General features: G+C 39.9%; 1 protein-coding gene across 10 annotated transcripts in view; it reads left to right on the forward strand.

Annotated features, from left to right (window-relative positions):
- DLGAP1 (DLG associated protein 1) overlaps positions 1-25,290 on the forward strand; it is a 964,206-nt gene that overhangs the window by 481,141 nt on the left and 457,775 nt on the right. The gene's annotated exons all lie outside the window — the stretch shown is intronic.

Raw genomic sequence — 25,290 nt, forward strand, 5'->3', positions numbered from 1 at the left:
AGGTCCATTCAATTTCCTTGCCCATTTTTGATGGGGATGTTTGTTTTGTTAGTGAGTTGTATGAAGTGTTTGTTTTGTGTATGTATTTATATATATAATTTTTATTTTTAATTGTAACTAAAAAACACATAAAAGTAACCATCCTTACTTTCTTTGAGTGTACAGTTCAACAGTGTTAAGTACCTTCACATTGTGGTGCAACAGATCTCCAGAAATCTTCATCTTGCAAAACTGAAACTCTGTACCCATTAAATAACAACTCCCCATTTATTTCCCCTTGCCCAGCACCTGGCAATCACCATTCCACTTTCTGTGTCTACGAATTTGACTACTTTAGTTACCTCATATAAGTAGAATCATACAGGATTTGCCTTTTTGAGACTGATTTATTTTTATTTTTTATGTCCTCAAGGTTTATCCATGTATGACAGGATTTCTTACCTATGTAAGACTGAATAATATTCCATGCTATGTATTGCTTTTATATTTTTTATTTATAAATTGTAAAATACTACTCATCAGTATGAATCTTACACTGTCCTCTTCCCTGTTTCAATCACCTAAAACCTCTTTTTTATGTTAGGTCTTTTGACATTGAATGTTTTCAGTGTCATACTCCCATTTACCTGATTAATAATAAGTTCTTTATGTTTCACTTTTAACCAAAGCAGGAACACCAGGGCAATTAGTCCAGTAAAAAAGAAAAGCAAACAGTGGCCATGCTGAGAGTGAAGCAAACCCATGATATACTCATGGAAAAGCTGGACTTTTTCTCTCCTCAGAAAGTGAGATCTTTTTGTGTGAAGAACTATTGAAATCTGAAGCTTCTCTTAGGAAGTTAAAAGTTCTTTTGAAAATATTTAAAAGCCCTGAATTAAAAGATCTTAATACAGTCACACATGCAATACAACTACATTTAGGTCACGGATGAATTGCCTGTAGGACGGTGGTCCCATAAGATTATAATAATGTGTTTTCAAGATCAGGAGATTGAGACTATCCTGGCCAACATGGTGAAACCCAGTCTCTACTAAAATACAAAAAAATTAGCCAGGTGTCGTGGTGGGCACCTGTAGTCCCAGCTACTCGGGAGGCTGAGGCAGGGGAATCACTTGAACCCAGGAGGCGGAGGTTGCAGTGAGCCGAGATTGCGCCACCGCACTCCAGCCTGGCGACAGAGTGAGACTCCGTCTCAAAAAAAAAAAAAAATAAGAAGTGTCTTTACTGTGCCTTTTCTATGTTTAGATAGGTTAGATACACAAATACTTCCCACGGTGTTACAATTGCCTACAGTATTCAGGACAGCCACATGCTGTGCAGATTTGTAGCCTAGGAGCGATGGGCTCTAGCATGTAGCCTGAGAGTGTGGTAGGCTATGCCATCTAGGTCCATCTAAGTCCACTGTACATTCACACAAGGACAACAGCAGCACATGTCTCAGAACATATCCTCATTGTTCAACTGTGCATGACTCTACAGTATTATCTTCTCTTATGTTTTCCTTGTGAACCCTCAGCTGGTTAACATGGATCCCGAGCCCTGGGCCTTCCCCGGAACTTTCTAGCCTAGATCTAGTTTGTCAGGTTTCAGAAAGAATAAAATTCTCTAAAATTGAGGGAAAAAAATTGGCAGGCAACTTGGAAAAGACTCTCAGTTGGCCTGCCAACGACACTGGCAGAAGAAATGTAGTCGAGTTAGAATCCTTCCAGCATGTTCCCTAGGGGATGCTCACACAGGAACCACAGGTGAAATAGGGAAGTCCCTGGCTCCTAAAGCCCGAGCAGGAACCATATACTCCACCACTCCCCTCCTAAAGTGAAATTGAGTCCCAAACCAGGAGTAACAGGAGCACAAAGGTGACGGAGTTCATACAAACTGAGATGAATTGCAGCTTCCAGGACGGAAATGACCAGTAGCTTATTATTTGTTATTGGCTCCAAATAAATCTTACAACCTGATTAAAAGCAAATGTATTGACTTTTTTTTTTTTTTTTTTTTTTTTGGCTATGGCTATTCTGACTATTCTCTTTTACTGAAAATGGTTTTTTTCTAATTAGATAGCAGCAGCCTGAAGGTAGGACCATCTTAGTTTCTGTGTTCCTTATAGAATCTAGGAAATTATTTTGTACATTGTAAGTATTCAATAAATATTGGATTACTCAACTTGAATAAAAACAGCCAGATGATGATACCTTAATAGTCCCAGAATTAAGTTTCTTTGGACAGCGATTTGTTGATATTTTTAAATTAGCTATTAGACACAACACCCTGCAGCAAAAAGGCTTTGCTTACTTGAGCTCACGCTTGTTATCCTTTTGGAGTCTGAAGCCTAATTAATGTAGAATAGAGCCTCTTTTAGAATAAAAGTCCTCTGTCCTACGGGCTTATTCTTTGGGTCTCTAAACACAGATTGGGGAACAGAAAACAAAGTCTTTTGGCTTCAGGCTAGGGATAGGGACCTTCCCGTCCATCTGCCTCTCAGTGTTGCTGGCCAGGGCAGGGGGAGCCAGTGTGATTTGCCCAAACCTCCCTCCCTGAGGTGTCATGTTGCTGTGATGGTGTCACAGGAGTCTCAGGAAAGCTGAGAGCTCAACATAACAAAGTTCCTACGTGGACAGTGGTGCTCAATACTTGCTTCTTAAAAAATAGATTAGTTAGGACTATCTGATGCCAGGGACTGAATCTAGTCACTTAATAATCAGGTTCCCACAGATCTACTTATCTATATCCCAAACACTGTATAATTCTAAAACTATGAGAAAGAAAGAAAGAGAGAGAGAGAGAGACAGAGTGTGTGTGTGTGACTCAACTGCCTCAAACACACCAGGGAAACATGTTTGAGTATAAATAACTGAAGACAGAAAAGACAGAATGAATCAACCAGAGGACTAGGGAGAGTTATATATAAACTGATATAGATAGATATAATTTTTTAAAATTATTTTTAAATAAAGACGGAATTTTGCCATGTTGCCCAGGCTGGTCTCGAACTCCGGGCTTCAAGTGATCCTCCAACCTTGGCCTCCAGAAATGCTGGGATAACAGGCATGAGCCACCATGCCCGGCCTAGCGATATAATTTTTTTTTATACAGGCCTTGAGGTGTTGTATTTTTTATAAGAGGTATTATATAGTTTATAAACTCATAAAAAATTTTAAAACAAGGTAAACTGTAATATTTTAATTGAAAACACTTCTTTAGTTATATCCTTGAAAACTGAAACCTTCCACATTACAGGATTGTTATCTTGTTAGTTGGACACTGTTAAATGACCAAAGCTATTCATGGTCTCCTGATGAGAACCCAAGTAAAGAGTCTTCCCTTAGTTAATTCAAAGGATCCTCCTTTACTCAACTGGACCAGCACTTTACAGTTGCATAAAACCCTGGTTTTGAGTTTTTCTTGTCCCTCAATATTCACTAAGGCTGTCATGAAAATTATTATGCTTATTAATATAAAACTCCATGGATTGCTTAATGAAAGATACTTAAGAATTTGCCAGGTTTAATTTTTATTGCTATTTAGAGAACAAGATTTTCTAAACCTATAGCCCTGTGACTCTTCAAAACCATCAGCCAGGAATTCTTTTTGGATACACTGATATTTCTCTATGTCATCCTTAGCACAGCTTAGCTTACCAGAGGATAGATGGACAAAAGAGTCTTAAAGGTTAAGTCTTGGAACAATATAAAATGCAGTCTTGCAAACACTTGGGGGTGCATCATACCAGTCAATTACACATACCAATACTTTTTTAGAAAAAACAAAAGAATAGAATAGGCAAAATACATTGGACTTATTTACAAAACATGTTTCAGGTATACATGCACACATATGTGATATTATGTCATATATATGTTAGCATACATTTTATAAATGTCTTATGTATGTATTTCCCTGTACATATACTGGTCAGGATGTAAAATTTGTTACTATCGGTAGCAGTCAAAAAAAATGTTAAGCCACTGATTTACAGGACTTAATTCTAAACTAATGGAAAGCAGTTAGCATGAAAAGAACTCCTACCTCTGAAAAGAAATAATAGAAACTACCATCACAAACTGGTCAACAATTTACTGCAAAGTTCTTGCCAGAGGCCAGAGTCTGGTTCATTCTCTAGGTCAATGCTACAGACTGAAAAAGCTGGGTGGAGAAAAGCGACCTTGGGGTTACGCTGTAGCTACCGAAAGAAGGCGGGCAGAGGGAGCTGTTCTTTGGTTGCAATAACCTGGAATAGATGCGGGGTGCTAGAGGGGGACAGATGTGAAACTGGAAGGTGGTTCCAGCTGTCTCAATGCTTGATTAGGCCTTAAATCTGTATTCCAGCATTTCCCACTTCTGGAAATGAATGCATACCTAGCCCAGAGACAAGGGTGGAAGCAGACCTCATAGGCCCAGGATGCAGGGCTCCTATGGGGACCTCAGAACTAGGGCAGGGGCTTATATTTTACTCTTGAATCCCAGTTGATATTAAAGTGGATTTCAGTTCAATTAGGGGGAAAAAACCCTTTTGCTTCCATATTTTTAATGTTAATATTAATGTCAAGATATCTCTAATATGATTTAGTAATAACATATCCTTCGTTCTAAATTTAGTACCTGTTTTGAGAATTAATTGATTAAAAACTAAGAGTAAAACTGTATTACTATTTTGCAGTCTGATATGGGGCAAGATGTTTATCTTCTTTGTTTCTCTTTATTTTTTAGATTTTCTAGAAGATGTACTTCTTGATGAGGCCAACATTTCTCTCTCATGTCCCACACATTTCTATTATATATTTGCTGTAATTTGTAGCACTCACATTTGTTGTAAAATCGCTTTTGACAGTGTATTTGAGTTAAAGTACAAAGGTTCATTACCAAAGCTCTCTTTCTTTGGAGAGCTTTTTATTAGTAGTGCTACAAAATTGATCCTAATGGCTTCAATAAGAATACTGGGACGAAATTGTTTTATTTTCTTTTCCTTTGTTTCTAGTTGTCATATTTTCCTGGAACTCCGAGGTTTGAAAATATGCAAAGAATTCATCTCATTTATTCTCTATGAGATTTAAAACTAAAACTCTGATTATTTAGCCAAAATAAAATTCAATAAAATCATATTGTTATATGAAAGAAGAGAATGATGACAAGGGAAATTGCAGGAGTACAATGGTAGTCAACTCATCTTAAATTTTGCATTTTCATTTTTGTAATACGTTTGCTTCATGTTGCTCTGGAAAACTGTGTTCTGTTGCTTTACCTACAAAGACAAACATCAATCAAACTTACCACTAGTATTAAGCACTGATTAAACGCCCACGTCGTAACACAACAAATCTGACTTCTCTTCGTGTGCTTTCCATCTTAACACACAGACACAGACAAGACTGATAGTCTTAAGAAGGCCCTTTATCAGAAGTATTTAATCCTAGAGTCTTTTCCTTTACATATTCTATTCAAGAAAGGCCCTTTACATGAAACACACTAAAAAATTATATAAGGATCATCGCTGGCTAGAGCCTCCTTAACTGCAAGCTGACAGACATAGAATAGTTGGCAGAAGGAAGCTGGCACTCTTATTAAGGGCCTAATTTTGATTTTGCATAATCTGTGGATAGTCACTACTAAAATAAAATACTGAAGAGCTGCATCTGTGCTAATTTCTTTGGTAGGATTTTTTTTAAGAATAGACCGAAATCGTGAAACTGCTATAACTTGGGCCACAGTTTTTCTGCAAGGACAGGTACTTTTACTTTTTTCTGGATCTCTTTTACAAATAAGGTCTTAAACCACTGTCTTTCTGTGTATATCTATTTTGTTTCAAGAACAAGCACCCTTTTCTCTTTAATATTCTTTTCTTATGGCTAGAATGGGTCAGCGGTGTAATACACTCAGTCAACGCCTAATTGAGTAAAATGTGACAGAACGTTTTGCAAAAACCAGTGGTAACCATAGCAGACCTCACTGTTTTTCTCTGCCACTTAGTCTTCAAGAAGGAATGACTAAAAGTTGTATTTCTTTTCAGATGACAATTATTGGTGTGTTGATTGACTACATGATCATTAGTGAGATTTCTAGTATATTGTTTTTAATAGAATTGCTGTAAAATTTGGCAGATGGAAGTTCGCATAGTTTGACCTGGAAAGTTGAACTACTTCAATCTTCAAATTTTTCCTTGTAAACTCTTTCATAGTAGCAAAATAATCATAATTATCTTTGAATATTGTTAAGGAAAATAGTATTTCTCTTTCATTAGTTAACTTCTTCCCTTTGTTGTCTCGCTGGTCTCTTGCCACCTGCAAAATGTCTTTTAAAAGAAAGTTGGAGAAAGAATGCCGTGTCATTTTTCTTCAAAAGAAATCAATAGTTTTGTTTGTTACCAGGTCCTCTTAATTATTTCTCTTCTTGTTGCTAATTATTTTGATTATTAGTTCCACATAGCTGGGCAGGGACAAGGAAGAAAAAAATAAACCTCCCTTGCATGGTATTACTTATTAGCTGTTCCAATAAAAGTTTGATTGGGTATGATGATTCAAAGTTTTCAGGAAAGGCATTTTCTTTGAATTTCAACTACCTCCACTTGTTCTAAATAATATTTGCACAACTAATTGAATATTGGTTTGAAATCAGCCTCCAAATATTACTGTGTTCTTTCTAAAACTTCATCAAACTGTGATCTGTCTTTTGAAAGCCAGGAATACAATATAAAGATATTAACTATTTAATATATAACTAAAAATATAAAGATGTTAACTATTTAAAACTTCCGTGATGGTCTGTTTGGGTAAAGAGATTGCACAAAATATGTTTTTCAGTAACTTTCTGTGTTTTCAAGTTTTTTTTAAGGTGTATAGTTAGCCATTTTATTCAGCAGGTCTTAGTTGAGTGCCTGCCATGAGCTAATGACACACTGATTAATAGGGATACAAAGGGAACAAGATAGACAAGTGCTAGAAATTTTACTGCATAAAATAAAAAGTGGAGATCAATAGCTGCTTAAAAATGATGTGAAATTGGGGTAAGATCTAGCGTTGCCTTTTAAGATGAAAGAGTATCTTAGCATATTTAAATATTAAAGGAAAGATACTAAGGGTCAGTGAAGGATTTAAGATACAGGAGAAGGAAGTGGGGCAGGGTGAGGTCCCAGTAAATTTATGCTCAGATTAGAGCAGTTATGTCTCCTTCATCTAAACATGATCAAAAGCAGAAAGATGTGATAGAGCTAGTTACATATTCTGGATTAGTGTCAGGACGTTTTTCCAATAACTTATTTTATCTGTGAAGAGTAAGCAGTAAGATGATTTATTGGTAGTGATAAGCAAATAGACAAATGAAATGTTCAAAACAGCCACAGGGAGAATGTGAAGGAGTGCTAAGAAGGGAAGTATGGCTTGCCTGTCGGTGTTAGGTGTCCAATGCAGTTGAGAGGCACACATTTATCCTATATGTGTGTGTGGGGATCAATCTGCATAGTTGGGTGATTTTCTCAGAAGCCCTTAACAGTTATACTTAGTTGTGGAAATACATAAACTCGGATTTTTAAAAATAGCTCCACATAGTCTGAAGCCAAAAGTAGAGTCAAATGCTCTTTAAGACAAAATAACCAAGTATGGGCTTCAGAAATGAAACAGAGAGTGATCAATACTACCATTACATCTGTTTTACACTTTCTCTTTAGAGACTATAATGTTTAAATGGAGCTTAAATGACAGCTCTGCAGAGGACAGCCTGCTCTCCTCCTTACCAGTGGTTCTCAAATTTCAGCAGGCATCAGAGTCACCTGCAGGGCTTGTTAAAACTCGGGTTCCTGGGCCTCAACCCCAGAGTCTGGGATTCAGTAGGTCTGGGGTGAAGCCCTAGAATTTGCATTTTTAATGAGTTCCCAGGTTCTGCAGAGTCTGTTGATCGCGGTACCACATCTTGAGAATCACTGTTCTAAATAAAACTCTGCAATGCCAGGACAAATATCTGCAAAGGTTAAAGTCACTGTGAGCTCATCAGTTCATAATCTATTTCTCATTCCTTGCTGATTCGCTCAGTGCCTACCACAGTGCCTGGCAGTGCCTGGCTGGAGCCCAGCGACTGTTTTGAGGAAGAAAGGTAAGTTAGTATTTATGGAATGCCCTCTACAATGTGGTAGGCACATTCCCTCCACCAATGTAGACAGGCACTGCCATATTTACACAAACATATTAAAATAAGATTAGTCACTCAGCAGTTTGAGCCGGTGGACTAGTCCTTCCTTTTTAAACTACTCTCTTCTCCAGGTTCTGGAGCACCTCACCTCCTGGTTTCCCTTCTGCTTCACTGGCCACTTCTCTTAGAAAACCTGGCTTTCTCCTCCTCCTCCACCTCTCTTGGACCTCAGAACATTGAATGCCCCAAGCAGCTCTTTTCCTGATGACCTTCTCCTCTATTCCTAGATGATCTCATTTAGTCCCGAGGCTTCAGATAACATCAACATGCTGATGTCATCCAAATCTGTTATCTCTAGCTCAGACGTCCCCTCTCACCTCATACTCGTTAACCCAGCTGCCAACTCAGCCTCTCCACTTGAATATCTAATAAACATCTCCAATGTAACAGGTCCAAAACAAAATCCTCACTTACCTCAAGCCTACTTCTGTCCCGTCTTTCCTGCCTCAGTAGATATCATCCCCATATATCAGTTGCTTAAGCCAAAAACTTAAGCATTGTCTTGGATTTCTTTTTTGTGCTATCTTTCCAAAACGCCTTTGATCAGTTTTGGCTCCCAAACTGTTTCTAGTCCGATTTTTTTTAGTATCTCATCTTCTGCAACCAGAGATTTTCTCATCCCCTAATCCATGGCAATAGCTTCATAATTCATTCCTCAGTTCCCACTCTTACCTCCAATGGTTCATTCTCCACTGAGCAGCTGGAGTGATTTTGTGGTAGGGTGAATTAGATCATAACACTTCCCTGGTTAAAACCTGCTAAAGCCTTCCCCCCAACAAATAGAACCAAATCCAAACTTCTTAAGGCAAATAGAGCACTACTTCTCCATCCTCATCTCCTACTACTTCCCCACCCACCAAGCCCTATGAAACTCCAGCCACCCTGGCCCCCTTTCTCCTTCTTGAACATAACAAGCTTCTCCAGCCTCTGAGCTTTCACCCTTTCTAGCTGCTGTTCCCTGTAGTGCTCCCCTCCAACCGCATTAGCGAATGTGGTTTCTACCACCCTATCATTCTGTGTCCCATTTTTATTTTTTTCAGGGCATTTATTATTTAAAATTATTCATATGGTTGTTTACTTAAGTATTTGTCTGTATCTGACAACTACATTGTTAACTCCAAGCAGGCAGGCAGAGATTTTGTCTTCTTAATAGCTGTACTCTATTTTTTTTTTTTTTTTTTTTTTTTTTTTTTTTTGACATGGAGTCTTACCCGGTCGCCCAGTGCAGTGGTAGGATCTCGGCTCACTGCAACCTCCGCCTCCCGGGTTCAAGCAATTCTCCTGCCTCAGCCTCCTGAGTAGCTGGGATTACAGGTGCATGCCACCACGCCTGGATAATTTTTGTATTTTTAGTAGAGATGGGGTTTCGCCATGTTAGCCAGGCTTGTCTGGAACTCCTGACCTCAGGTAATCGGCCCACCTCGGCCTCCCAAAATGCTGGGATTACAGATGTGAGTCACCATGCCTGGCCTGTACTCTATTATTTAGAACAGTACTTGCAGGGTAGTAGACACACACACAAGCATGTTGTTGAGTGGAGGAACTTTAAATCTATTGTTCTTTCTACAACACTATATTGATGCCTCTTTAGGTATTATGTTATGATTTGATCACAACCTACTCCAGTATCTAGATAATGGGTTGTTCCAATCAGTGACAAATTCATACATTTAAATCTGTTCTTAAATCCCAAAAGCCAAAATTTCCAAAAACAAATGCTTGAGCTGCTAAGCCTTTGTCTTTATGTTGTTCTTAAGGTTTATTTTGGATCCACCACCATAGATTATGGTTTTAAGTCAACCTTGTCTGGCTACTTATTTTTTGCAAAACATTAGAAACTCAGTCAAGTCTTTCATTCAGGTCCTCCAGAATATCCTTCACTTCAACTTAAGAATTAGTCCAAGTGCCCATATTGACATTTTGACAGTGATTCTAGGCTTTGTGGTGTTGTTCAGTGTTTTGTGTTACAAATGTAGGCCACAGAAAAGAAATAAAGTGAATCCATGCCTCTATTTGTTTACAAAGATCTCTTTGTTTACAAAGAGATCTCTGGCCTCTGGCCAGGTGGTTAGGATTTGAAATGTCTTTGTATTCTTTTTTAAATTGGAGTTCACCTAAATTTGGTGACATTTCCTACTGTGGCTAAGTCTCTTAGTAGAATCTTTTATAAGCATGCAAGAGTAAGAGCAAGATTTGTTCATCCCAATCAAAACCAAAGTGAGACTCCCTTGTTCCCAGGGCAAACTCTCTTTGTCCACAGTTTGCACTTTCTCCTTCTTCTGTTTTTGTGCCACCTCTTAAAAACCCTTGATTGATAACATGCTTCGCTGGTTAAAGCGCACCTGGTATTCTAGTAACTCCTGAAACACTAAGTGGCTACCATGTATCATTGCTATGTTAGGCCTTCGTGTATAGAAGTTTATCAAGTTTCATCTTGCTGATACCCCCTTTTCCTTCAAGGCTCTTCCTCATCAGCCCACTCTTCAGTAGCGGTGCTCCTGGGGGTTTCATCCACTGCAGCGACAACTCCTAGCGAAGATTCCCGTCTCGTATCTCCAGCCTTATGCCCTTTTCCCAGCATTGCTCACTCTGTCATCTATTTATTGAACATGTGGACAGTCCAGGAACATCTCAAACACTGCAAATGCAAAACCAAACTCGTTATCTTCTCACCACCTCTGCCGTATTCACGCAGACTCTTTTCTCCTTCTACAGCTTCCCAGTTCACATCATTAACAGGACAACTATTGGCCCATTTTCCCAAGGTGGAAACATTGAATTTTTTCCTGGGCCTTTTTCTGCCTTTCCACTAATCATAAATAGATCCCTAAATCACATAAATTCTGCCAAAGAAATTTACCTCTGGTGTTCTTCCTGTCTGCACTGCCACTTTTTTAAAGAGTGTAAATTATCTTACACTTTTGTGTTTTATGCTGAGATTTGAGAATAAATAGGGAGTGTGTATACATATGCAGCTCATCATCTTAACCCACTCCTCCTAATTTTATCTTAGGAATGACGCCTCCTGCAGTGTAGAACAATAGAAATATAACCCAAGCCACGTATACGATTTTAAATTTTCCAGTAGCAACATTATAGAAATAAAAAGAAAGAAATGAAATGAACTTTAATGCTATGTTTAAGCCAATGAATCCAAAATATTAAAATTTCAAACTTTAATTGGTATTAACATTATTCTTAAGGGCTTTACGTTCCTTTTTCTTTGTACAAAGTCTTCGAAATCTAGGGCTCAATGGTCACATGTGGCCAGTGGCTGTCACAGCAGATAGCCTAGGTGTTGGACGTGAGCTGAAGGGGCTTACACTAGAGATCCCATAGAAGATACACCTACAGCCTTGGTGAGGGACAAGGGCATATATCAAGGTACTTGCAATGGAAACAAAGAATCAATCCATAATCACACTGAAAATATGAAGCAGAGAACCAGAAGGCAAATGTAATCCAATTAAGTATAAAATTGCACTAAAAAAAAAAAACACAGCCCAAAGTACACAGAAGAGAATGGAGCTTCAAAGGTAAAGGATAAAAGCAAACCACAGCCCAGGAGAGAAGCTCAGAGACAAACTGTACAAGAAAGGGACCTGGGGCAAATGTGTCAGTAATTAGTAGGTGGTCTTGGAAGAGCAGGGTAGCCTGGGCACCTCATCCTCATGCACATTTGAGTCCAGGCAGCTGCACAGTTTCCTTCAGGCTCACAAGGCCCAGGAACTGTGCTCTCAACAAAGGAAAAGCTCTTCTGCTGGTTTATATTTATGGGAAGCAGAGTAGAACCCTGGGGGTGAGGGGGGCAATGAAATGGAGCCTTTGAAGCTGGAACTGGCCCAGCTTCAGGTGAAGCCTCCAAGTGGGTATTCTGAAGTGAGGACTGTAACAAGAGAGGCCAAGAAGGCTATGTTCCAGTTAAGGAAAAATCCCCTCTGGCACCCCCAAAGCAAAGCAGTCTCCCCCATCCCGCTCTCCCCACAATTATAGAAGGCAGACAGAAGAGATCAAGATGCACATGAATAGAAAACAGCATTTCTCATTTGGACTGAGGAAATTTTCAGTCTTCAATCAGTCCTTCAACATGAGTATGAATAGATAACTGAGAATCACCAAACTTTGAAAGAACACCAACACCTACAAGAAGCACCAAATCAACAAACTGAAGAATAACTCACCCCAAGGAGACCTTGTCAACAGAAAAAAAAGCAAAGACAATTTTCAGATAAGCATAACAACCAAAGAAATGTAATCATTTTGTCCTCAAATATTCAATAAAATGAGACCAAGCCACTCTTTTTAAAACTCCTGGGAGATACACGTTGTCAGTCCAAAGCAAAATGCATACAACTAAAGAATAAATGTCCTGGAAGGATTCCCAAAAATATCATGAAAAAAAGCATAGGGATGGAAAGAATGGGAAGAGTGATGTAGGAATGATGGATAGAGCCAAAGCTCAAACGTCTAGCAAATAGGAATTTCAGAAGAAAAGAACAAAAAATGGAACAGGGAAAATACCGACCAAATTAAAAGAAAATTTCCCTGAGGTACACAGCTTGGTAAATGTTCAGAATATTTACATATAAATAAATATATGAATATATAAAGGTTCCAGGCTGCAGGGAGAAGTGAACACAGATTACTTACAAGGGAATGAGGAGCAGGTAGGATGAGATGTTTCATCGCAATTCATTCTACACGCCAGCAGTCATTGGATCAATTCTCCCAAGTGCTCAGGGAAAATGAATACTAGTTTGTTACCAGTTCAAACTCAAATTTAATGTGAAGAAACGATGAGTGATTGGGCAAAGTTTACCCAATGACGTCCTTTCTGAAAGAATAACTAGGGAATTTATTTCAGCAAATGAATCCAAAAAAGAAGGACTGCAGATATTAAAAGTGGTAGCAAACAAAAATTCTTACCACTAAGACGTAACTGCCTGATTGTGCATCATATATATTTTTTTAATCTCAAGCAAAAATTCCCAGATCTTTTTGAGAATCAATATCCTAAGGTAATATCTTCTACTGTCTTGTACCAAAGAAGGATCAAAGTGTTGCCCATGACCTGTTAATACACGGCGAAGGGATCCTTTACTGTATGTGACTCAGAGTCCAAGAACCTGGTCAATCATGTTAGCATCCTGCATCCAGACCTCCCTGAAACCTGAGCAACCCAAGCCACTGCCCTGTGCCCTGTGTCAGAAGACCCCACTGTGGCTTTCCTCTGTCCATGCCCCTCACAGCAGCATGATGAGTCTGCAGGCCCCCAAGCCCATGCTTCCCCTTGCCCCACTTGTGGGCCATGCTCCAGGTACCTGGGATGGTAGAATTCCCAGTCAGTTGGCCCTGAGGCCCCTTCCAAGGCCTGCAAAGCTGTTGTTCAGGTCTGCCCTCCCACTGCTGACCAGGCATCAGTGTGTGCCCTCCTTGGATGAAGGATGGCCAAGGAGTGAGGTTTTGCTGGGAGGAGGGAGTGATGGACAAAACCTGGACACACTCGCTGGTGCCCTTGTGTATCCTGCTCATGGTATGGCGTGGATCCAGGTGTGGGAAGAGAAATGGGTGGGGCAGAGGGCCAGGACCCTTCATTTGTATTCCCGTCCTAAGTCCTGAAAATGTCAGGGACTGGCCTGCTCTCATCTTTGACAGAGCAAGAAAGACGGGGAGGAGGGAGAGAATTCAGTACAGAAAGAAGTGGGATTGCAAAAAGGCTTCAGAAAAAAGCCAACCAGACATAGCAATTGGAGGAGGAAAAGGTGGGAGCTTTTGAAGTGTTGGAGGTTTCCTGCAGTGAGTACCAGAAAACCTAGCTACAAATGGCCCAAAGGAGGTGTGTACCCACTGTCACTCATACCGCAGGAGAGAGGCCTCAGGATGCTCCCTTCCTTGCTCAGTGAACTCCTCAGGGCTCCGGAGCCCTTCTGTCTTCCCTCTCTGTGTCTGAGGTTAGTGTGCAGCTTGGCCTCTGTGGCCTGCTCCCCCAGCGGCCCAGGGCGACTCGTAGTTCTGGGTGATGCCCCCAGGCCACAGTGTCCAGAAGCAGGAAGAGAACAAGCCAGCCTCGTGTCTCTTTTCCAGAGTAATAAAACCTCCTGGACTCCCCCTAACCCCAGGTCTCATTTGTCAGAACCAATCACTGGCCAGAAGAAGTTCATTTCCCATGTACCAGGATTCACTAATACAAGGTCAGCCGTGACACCATGAGGGCCAGTCAACTCCAAGGCCCAGGCCACCTGGACACTGCACAGAATCGAGGTTCCCACAGCTGCAAGAGGGGGCCTGGCTGGGGAGCAGGCACCTGCAGGGAGCAAGGCTAGAGGCGCCGAGGACTGAACCTCACAGTGGTTCTCAAAGTGTGGTCCCCAGACTAACAGCCTCGGCTTCACCTGGGAACTCACTAGAAATGCAAATTCTTCGCCTTCACCCCAGATGTCTAGAATCAGAAACTCTGGAGGTACGGCACAGCAATTTAGGTTTCAAGTTTTTGTTTATGTTATTATTTTTTTAGAGATGGGGGTCTCCGCTCTGTCACCCAGGCTGGAGTGCAGTGGCACAATCATAGCCGCAGCCTCAAACTCCCGGGCTTCCCCCATCAACCCCCTCTTCCCCAACCCCCATTAGCTGGGACTATAGGTACAGGCCACCATGCCTGGCTAAAGCAATTTAAGTTGTAAGAAGCCCTCCAGGAGAGGCACTCTATAAAGTGTGGGAACCACTGGCTTCCCCGACCTCCTTCTCTTAGGGGTCAGAGTGCGATGAATCAGCAAAGGAGACACAAGAAGAGACCTAGCAGACAATAGGAAAAGGCACCTAAGGTGGGGAAGCAGCAAGGCGTCAGCAACAGCAAATGCAATGAAAAAGCCTTGTGTTTTATTTAAAGAGCCGATCAGGGATAGGAAATTGAGAAATGAAACGTAAAGTGGTTACAATTCAAGTGAAGAGTTTTCAAGGGAGTGCTGTGCATGTTTCAAGGCAGAGAAAAAGAATCCAGTGGAAAGTTAAAGATACTGGAGATAATACTCAGGGGAGGATTTTCCTGAGGTCTGTGAAGGGAGAGACACTAGACCTCACTTTCCAATGTATTATCTACTGGTCATGTGCAGCTGTTGAGCTCTTGAAAAGAAGCTTGTCTGAATTGAAATGTGCTGTAAGTGTAAAAGGCACACTTCATTCCAAGCCTTAGTGTAAAAAGAGACAGTGTAAAATAACCCATTAATAATTGTATATTGATTACATGTTGAAATAATAATACATTTAGATGCATCGGGTTACATAAAATATATTAGTAACATTAATTTCACCACTTTTTTTCTTTTTTCTTTCTTCAGTGTAACTACTGGAAATTTTTCAGTTATGCTTGTGACTCCCATTGTGCTTCTTTCTTTCTTTCTTTCTTTCTTTCTTTTTTTTTTTTTTTTTTTTTTTGAGACAGAGTCTCGCTCTGTCACCCAGGCTGGAGTGCAGTGGTATGATCTCAGCTCCCTGCAACCTCCACCTCCCGGGTTCAAGCGATTCTGCCTCTGCCTCCCAAGTAGCTGGGATCACAGACACGCGACACCACGTCCGGCTACTTTTTGCATTTTTAGGGGAGATATGGTTTCATCATGTTGGTCAGGCTGGTCTCGGACTCCTGACCTCAAGTGATCTGCCCACCTCGGCCTTCCAAAGTGCTGGGATTACAGACATGCGCCACCACGCCCGGCCCCAGTTGTGTTTCTGATTAAGAGCTCTGGTCTAAACCACAAGAAAGTCTAATAGGTTTGAAGAAAAACTGTGCAAAAGAGAGTGTAGACGTTTTAGGTAAACAAAAGGACCTAAAGACAAGGTCAGGTACAACTCTTTAAAGATTCCTCTCGCTAAAATTGAGTCTTAAAATATTGAGCAGAAATATTTCTGCCTCTTTCAAAAAAAAAAACTGAGGCGATTATAAGGATGTAGAAGTTAGCCTACTGGCTACTAATTTAATACTGACAAGAAGAGCTGTGTTCATTGAATGAGAATATAATGTGGTGCTGAAATTTCATCTGGGCTTGAAAGAAATCTTTCAACTAGGTTGGACACAAACTTGTGGTGGGTAGAAGCAGCAAAGTGACCCAACATCACACTTTGCTTTTTTGGTTTCATGCTTGAAAGGGGAAGGTTCGAGGTCTAAGAATAAGATAACTAGAAGCCTTCCTTGAGATATTACAGGCAGTCCACTTCAGAAATGCATCAAATGTCAAAGCACAGGACTTGCTTGGGAAAAATCTGGCACCACAAACTAAAGTCAAACGGGAGGACAATGCTCACCTGGGGCTTTAACTACTGGCTACTCCTCAGCTCCTGAGAAGCTGTCAGTGAGAAGTTCCTCCCAATGCCTGGAGGCAGTCCAGGTAAGAGGAATAATGCTGCAGGAAGCATCCTGTTTATAAACTCCAGATTCTCAAATACCAGAAAACCTGCCACAAAGCCTTTTTTTTTTTTTTTTTTTGTAAAGAGGATTAAACTCTCTAAGGCCTTCTGTTTCTCAAACTGTGAACTCTCTTCATTGCCTTTAATGAATCTTTCATTTGTTTTCTTGGCCAATCTTGAGTACTTGACTTAGCCAGAAGACTTCTTGTTCATACTGTCCTCTTTTTGTTTTTTGGTTTTTTTTTTTTTTTTGCTTCTCCTAATTTGCAATCTCTCTTCACAATAGTATTGAAGTCCCAGCTGTCATATGAGACTGTCCCCAAAGTCCTGCTTCTTCTACCTCCTTATCATGCATACATAACTTCCTTATTGTAGTTGTTTTTAAAAGTATGGACTAAGGCCAAGTATACTGGCTCACACCTGTAGTCCCAGCACTTTGGGATTACAGGCATACATAATCCCTGCTTCCATATTATAGTTGCTGTTTTTAAAAGTATGTAATAAGGCCCAGAATGATGGCTTATGCCTGTAATCCCAGCACTTTGAGAGGCCGAGGCGGGCAGATCTGCCCACTTCGAACCACCTGAGGTCAGGAGTTCGAGACCAGCCTGGCCAACATAGTGAAACCCTGTCTCTACTAAAAATACAAAAATTAGCTGGGCATGGTAGTGGGCACCTGTAATCCCAGCTATTCAGGAGGCTGAGGCACAAGAATCGCTTGAACCTGGGAGGCAGAGGTTGCAGTGAGCCGAGATCACACCATTGCACTCCAGCCTGGGCAACAAGAGTGAAACTCCATCTCAAAAAAAAAAAAAAAGTATGGAATAGGGAAGAATGTAAAAATGACTCCACTGAACAAGGTACCTTTATCAAATACACACTTTAGGATTCCCATACTGGGCTCCACATAATTTAATATGCAAGAGAGATGAATGACTAAGATAGAAATGCCTTCAATTTCTATCAACTATGAATTTGAGTGATTTGCTACAATGACAATAGCTTTTAATCATCGATGATTTTAAATTATTTAGTAAGTAAATAATAAAGTAATAAAATAATCTTGAAGCAGAAAATGTAATTTTTTTCAAGATTAATTTATAGTAAATAGAAAGGAATTAGTAGTGTGGATATTAACAAATGTCTAACGATTTTAAAAATATCTAAGATACATGTAAAATCTATGTGGTTAATCAGTCAGTTAGAACGTGTCATCCCCTGAATGTAAGTGTATTAATTTCCTAGTGCTGCTATAACAAATTACCACAAGCTCAGTGGCTTAAAACAACATAAGTTTGTCATTCCACAGTTCCAGAGGTCAGAAATTCAAAACAGGTTTCACTGGGCTGTCAGTTAAGGTGTCCACAGGGCTGTGTTCCTTTACAGGCTCTAGGGGAGGACTTTTCCCTTGTCTTTTCCCTTACAGGCCCCCAGGGGCCACCAGCATTCCTTGGCTCCTGGCTCCTTCTTCCATCTCCAAACTCAGCAGCAAAGCATCTTCAAATCAGTCTCTGGCTCTGACTCTCTTGTTCTTCTCTTTCTCTTATAAGAACTCTAATAGTTACATTGGCCCACATGGATCTTCCAGGATAATCTCCACATCTCGAGATTAACTTAATCCCCTCTGCAAAGTCCCTGTTGCCATGTAAAGTAAATATTCACAGGTCCTGGGGATTAGAACATGAATGTCTTGGGGGACCATTATTTTGTCTATTGCAGTTTCAAATCCTGGAAAAGAGATGAGTAAATAAGAAATGTTGGCAGAGTGTGGTGGCTCATGCCTGTAATCCCGGCACTTTGGGAGGCTGAGGCAAGTGGACTACTTGAGCCCAGGAGTTTGAGACAAGCCTGGGCAACATAGTAAGACTCCATCTCTACAAAAAAATACAAAAATTAGCCAGGTATGGTTCTGTGCACCTATAGTCCCAGCTATTCAGGAGGCTGAGGTAGAAGGATCACTTGAGCCCAGGAGGCTGAGGTGGCAGTGAGCTGAGATTGCACCACTGCACTCCATCCAGCCTGGGTGACAGAGCGAGACCCTGTCTAAAAGAAAAGGAAAAATAGGCCGGGCGCAGTGGTTCACTTCTATAATCCCAGCACTTTGGGAGGCCAAGGCGGGTGGATCACGAGGTCAGGAGATTGAGACCATCCTGGCTAACACGGCGAAAACCCATCTCTACTAAAAATACAAAAAGTTAGCTGGGCATGGTGGCGGGTGACTGTAGTCCCAGCTACTGGGGAGGCTGAGGCAGGAGAATGGCATGAACCCGGGAGGCGGAGCTTGCAGTGAGCCAGATCGCGCCACTGCACTCCAGCCTGGGCGACAGAGCGAGACTCCGTCTCAAAAAAAAAGGAAAAAAAAATGTTAAAGGGATTCTTTCAGGGTGAAACATCTTCATTTCATCTTCATTTTTAACAGACATTTTCTTGGGTATAGATTTCCAGATTTAAAAATGGATCTTCTCACTCTCATTGCTCCTGTGAGCAATCTACTACCATTTTAATGTGTTCCTCTATGAAGAACACCTTCTTTCTCTGGCTGCCTTTAAGATTTTTATCTTTATCGCTGCCTTTATACAGTTTGATTATGATGTGCCTTTGTGCAATTTTCCTCATATTTCACATGTTTGGAGTTCACTGAGCTTCTTAGATTGGTAGATATATAGTTTTCATCAAATTTCAACCATTATTTCTTCTTATGTCCCTTTCAGAAACTTCAGTTGCACATATATTAGTCTGCTTAACATTCTCTCACAGCTCAGCAATGTATTTTTGTTCATTTTTGAGGAATTGTTCTTTTTTCTATGTGTTTTATTTTGGAAAGTTTCTGTTTCTATGTCTTCAGGTTCACTAATCTTTTCTTCTGCCATGTCTAATCTAGCATTAATGTTACCTAGTGTATTTATTATTGCACACATACTAGTTTTCTCTCTAGATGTTCAGTTGGGTGTCTTTTATATCTTTCATGTCTCTACCTAACTTTTTTTTTTTTTTTTTGAGACGGAGTTTCACTCTTTTTGCCCAGGGTGGAGTGCAATGGCACGATCTCGGCTCACCACAACCTCCACCTCCTGGGTTCGAGTGATTCTCCTGCCTCAGCCTCCCGAGTAGCTGGTATTACAGGCATGCACCACCACATCCGGCTGATTTTTTTTGTATTTTTAGTAGAGGCGGGGTTTCTCCATGTTGGTCAGGCTAGCCTCGAACTCCTGACCTCAGGTGATCTACCCGCCTCGGCCTCCCAAAGTGCTGGGATTACAGGCATGAGCCACGGCACCCGGCCTGTCTCTACCTAACTTTTTGATTGATGGGCAGACATTGTGAATTTTACCTTGTCAGGTACTGGATATTTTTGTATTCCTATAAATATTCTTATGTTTTGTTCTGATACAGTTAAGTCCCTTGGAAAGAGCTTGATCTTTTTGGGTCTTGCTTTTATAATTTGTTAGACAAGTCCAGAGCATGCCCAATATAAGGCTAGTAATTCCCCACTTACTAAAACAAGAGGTCCTTGAGCACACTACCCATTGCCCCATAAACTCTGAGTTTTTCCAGGCAGCCTGGTAGGAATAGGCACTCTTCCTATCTCTGCAAGGACACCAAGCACTGTTCTCTAATCTTTTCTGATGTTCCTTCCCCCACCAAGCCTGGAGTAGTTTCTTCACATGCATTTGCCGGTTGGATCCTCTGCGGATCCCCAGGCAGCTCTCTTCTCTTTGGTACTCTATCCTGAGATTTCCAGCTGCCTTTATCTCCCTGCACTCTCCTCCCTGTCTCCTAAATTCAGAGAGTCTGCTGGGCTTTGCCTGCCCCACAGCACTGCAACTTTATGAAGTAAGCGGGGGCAATTTGGGGGCTTATCTTATTTGTTTCCCATCTGTCAGTGATCACTGTCCCTTCATTGTCCGCATGTCCAGTGTTTTGCAAACAGTTATATCATATGTTTTGTCTGGTGTTTTTGGTTGTTTCAGGTGTGAGGTAAATCTGCCCCTCGTGACACTATCTTAGGCAGAAGTATCTCATCCCTTTAGTGATTTATAGACCCTTTGAAAAGTTCCTAATCTTGTATTTATCATCATCTCAAAAGGCTCCGTCACTTGTTTCTTATAGATAATTCTGAGACTTTCCCTTTATTTGAACACAATGCTGTGGCACTAGAGAGATAAGTCACATAACTTTTTGCTTAAAAAATCAATAAGTGTGACTGACACCTTCTTGTGTGAAATAGTTTTATTATTTTACTTACTAGTAAAAATATTGTTTAATGTTCATTGAAGTACATTCAGCTTCATCCTTCACACATCCTATTACTCGTCTTCAAATGTGTCAATTAAAATAAGATCTGTTCACACCACTTAACATCAAAAATCCTGTTTTGGCAGCTTAGTATCAGAGCTTCTGAAATCCCTATGGGGCCTTTTATTTTTGTCCCTCAAGTGGAATCCCATGAACATAGTTCTAATTTATTATGAAATGAGAAATGTTTTTAAGATAATATGTTTTTAGGAAGATAACTTTAAAAAAATACTTGATCTCTTAATTCCTAAAGTCTTTATCTTTTCCACATTTGACCATTTCCTTTATTAAAATAAAAATACCTAGTTACTTTGAATGATAAACAATTGTCTATAACTTTTATATATTAAGAGAAAACCCAAATATCAATATTTACCTAATATTAAAAGCAAGTGATGAAATATTCCTTGTAACAGTAATGTTAGAAGTGATTTCCCTTCCTCAGGACAATCCGATGGTGATGATGATAAAGAGCTCCAAGCACAAGGCCTCAGATGGAACAACTTTATCCAAGCCATGGAATCTCTCCAGCCATTTTTTCCCATCTCACTAGTTTAGAGATGCCATAAAAGATTAGAGTATGTTTCATACTGATTGAAATATCAGATACCATACCATCATCCTTTAAGCATCACTATTTTAATGGTGAAAATATTTCCATTTAAAAACACTATGGAAATTTGTCAAAGAACTAAAAATAGAACAACCATTCAATTCAGCAATCCAAAAACTACTGGGTATATAACCAAAGAGAAAGAAATCATTATATCAAAAATATAGTTGCACTTATATGTTTATCTCAGCACTAATCACAATAGCAAAGATATGGAGTCAACCTAAGTGTCCATCAACAGATTATTGGATAAAGAAAATGTAGTGTACATATATATGATGGAATACTACTCAGCCATAAAAAAGAATGAAATCATGTCTTTTACAGCAACGTGGATGGAGCTGGGGGCCATTATCCTAAGTGAAATATCTCAGAAACACAAAGTTAAATACCACTTGTTCTCACTTACAAATTAGTGCTAAACAAAGGGCACACATAGACATATCGAATGAAATAATAAACACTGGAGACTATAAAAGGTGGCAGGGTGGGAGGGGGACTGAGTGTTGAAAATTACCTATTGCGTGCAATGGTCACTATTTGGGTGATGGGTATGCTGAAGGCCCAGACTCCACCACTATGCAATATATGCATGTAAGAAACCTATGCTTATACCCCCTAAACTTATAAGAATTTAAAAATATTTTCCATTTGGAAAATACAGAGCAGAACTCTGGGACATACCATTTCAGGAGCTAAAGAATAAGTTACTCAAAAATCTGAGGTAAAGCAATTTCTCAGGACAATTAACTTTTGAAAAATTTAGGCTACTTTCTGTTTTGCATATTCGATATACAACTAATAAACTTAGAGATGGCTTTCAGTCTTCCAAGGGCAGAACACAGAGTCTAGCCCTGGTAGGAACTTAGGAAAAGAAGCAGATGAATCCTTCAGTAGTTAAGAGGACAAATGGCCCTGGACATCAAGAAGGTGGCATGTAGCCATCCGTCCTGGGTGGGTGAAAGAGATTCCAAGTGCTTATTTACTTATTGTAAACTCTCTCCTGCCTATAATTGTATTCCATTGCTTCTGATTCTGTAGCAATAAAGACAATTGTTCAGTACCCTCTAACATCTTTCATACGCTTATTTCATTCAATAGACATCTTTCTTTATGCAAGATAATCTCATTGAAGCTTGACCAATGAGTATATGTTCAGTTTAATGATTAACATTTATCCTTTTCTCTGCACTTACCATGGTTTTGTTCCTACCCTCAGCATGCTCTTCTGTGTCACCCCTTGGCTCAATAGCAACACTAGGCTAAGTGGGGCTGAGGCTACAGGTTTGTGGCCATGATCAACCAGTTCACCCAAGTGGGAAATCAACCCTTTGCCGTGGTCCGATGCCACCCTGTTATCTCCATTCAGGCACCTGGTTAATGCAGATCACTAGGGGGAGTGGTCAATAGTGTGAAGTTAAAACAGCCTTCGTCCTCAGTGGGAATCCTCCCCCCAAGAGTATAGGGTTGGTCCCAATGAGCCAGAGTACCATTATATGACACATCATAATAAAGAGCTAAGGAGATTAAAGCGAACTTCCTTGATATTTTCCCATCTGGCATTAAAAGATAAAAGCAGTAAAAAATCATCCCTCAGGAGGGGAAATGTTTTTTTCTTCCCCAAACTGTATGATCTGAGTCATGTTAATTAACTTCAGTCAAATGCTCCTACGCATGGTTTTAGAATCTATCTTATAAACCGACTAATCACTAGCAAGAATGTAATATAACATTCCTAACTATCTCTCTATTATAGAAATTTCTCTACGTTTTTCTACCATCCTGTGTTTTCCATAAAATGTCTTAATAATTCTAATAACCTAAATCTTCAGTAAAACTGATACTCAGTTAATAGGTTGTATTAGTCCGTTTTCACACTGCTATAAAGATACTACCCGAGACTGGGTAATTTATAAACAAAAAAGGTTTAATTGACTCACAGTTCTGCATGGCTGGAGAAGCCTCAGGAAACTTACGATCATGGCATAAGGGGAAGCAGGTACTCTCTTCACAAAGCAACAAGAGAGAAAAAAATGTGTGAAGGGGGAAGAGCTCCTTATAAAACCATCAGATCTCTTAAGAACTTGCTCACTATCATGGAGAACAGCATGGGGGAACCGCTCCCATGATCCAATTACCTCCCACCAGGTCCCTCTCCCAACACATAGGAATTACAATTCAGATTACAATTCAAGATGAGATTTAGATAAAGACACAGCCAAACCATATAATAGGCCAACTCAACTTTTCTTCTCTGTAAAGCAGAGTTTCTTGAAATTACAAAAAAATTTAGTGGATACATTTGAAATTAAATTCAGCTGAAGAGCTGGACCAATCAATAAACAAATAAATCAAACAAAAGGAAAAGTGAAGAACCAGTACATCATTTTCAAATTACTTTGACAGCTATTCTCCAAAAGTTTTCTATTTATTCATCAAGAGACACCTTTACACTATAATTACACATCAACCATTTAAGAATTAGAAAATATGAACTTAAATATATTAGAAGATTCCTTCCCCAGAAGTATTTTGATGTATGTGTTTGTATATGTGTGTAATGTGAGGTTAGTACTGAAAATGCAGAACCACTGCAAAACCACTGTCACATTTTAACTTGCTAATTTTGTTCTGCTTAGAATGTAAATGCTTAAATCAGCTCTAGATCAATTGCATTAGTCTTACACCATGGGGCAAACATGTAGGAACTAAATGAGTTTTCTTCCATTGTTGTCTAGGCTCTGCTGACCCCAAAACATTGACTTTTTAAACAGGAAGTGCAGAAAAGGTAACTTCTGAGCTGAATGATTATTTGCCTTCATGTGCTGTTTAAGGGACACTTTCTCATCTGTTCTCTCAGGTTTGGACTCTCCTCCAATCTTGTCATTCCTTGACCATAGATAACTGTCAGCCCATATAGTTCATTCATATCAATACCTATATTTTTTCTTTAAATTGCTGACCTATCAAAATTCTCTTTCAGTTTTATTGTAACACTACAATTAGAATACACAATAAAAAACATTCCCTTCTAAGGCCTGGTAAAAATCAGATAATCTTTGCCAGGTGAGTCTGCCTCAGGCTAGGGTAAATGGAAGCAGCGTTCAGAAAAGCCGTGGAGCACTCCCAGCAGATATCAGGGCTGGTTCCAGTGCCATCACCACTTCTGAAGCTTGAGAAGTTCTGTTCTCAATGAATGTTCATCATTCATTCATTCATTCATTCATTTACTCATTTGACTGGTTTGCACTGAGTATTTAGCATGTGTTATTCACAAGGAAAATAGTCATAAGCAACATTGGAAACAGTCCTTGCCCTCAGGAGGCTTGCTGTGTCATGGGAAAGAAAGATGCTAATCCAATAATCTAGCAAAGAAGTACAGACTTCAGTGTGACATGTGCTTCTGAGGTTAGGCCTGGTACTGGCACACTCTGTTGTTCCACAGGGGATTTGACTCCATGAAGAGGTGCCAACTGGCTCAAGATTTGAAGGATGAGAGATGTTAACCAGGTAGGAGAGAAAACATCATTCCAGCAGGAAGTATATGTGTGTGAACATATTCCTTACTTTGAAACCAGCAAAGATGGTTGCACAACTCTCCACAAATAATGAAATACTGGCTCTGCCTCTTTTTTTGGAGTTTCTGTCATAATTAACTCATTTTGTGGGATTTTTAGGGGTACTCAAGCTATCATTCTTTAAGTGGTAAATCCAATAGGCAAAGAGCCTAGATCAGATTGTTCTTGAACATGGAGATGTTTAGTTGGTATGAAAAAATCTCAGTAATATAGAACTCACTTCTCACTGTG

The sequence above is a fragment of the Pan troglodytes genome, chromosome 17, assembly GCF_028858775.2.
Source record: "Pan troglodytes isolate AG18354 chromosome 17, NHGRI_mPanTro3-v2.0_pri, whole genome shotgun sequence".
NCBI classification, from domain to species: domain Eukaryota; kingdom Metazoa; phylum Chordata; class Mammalia; order Primates; family Hominidae; genus Pan; species Pan troglodytes.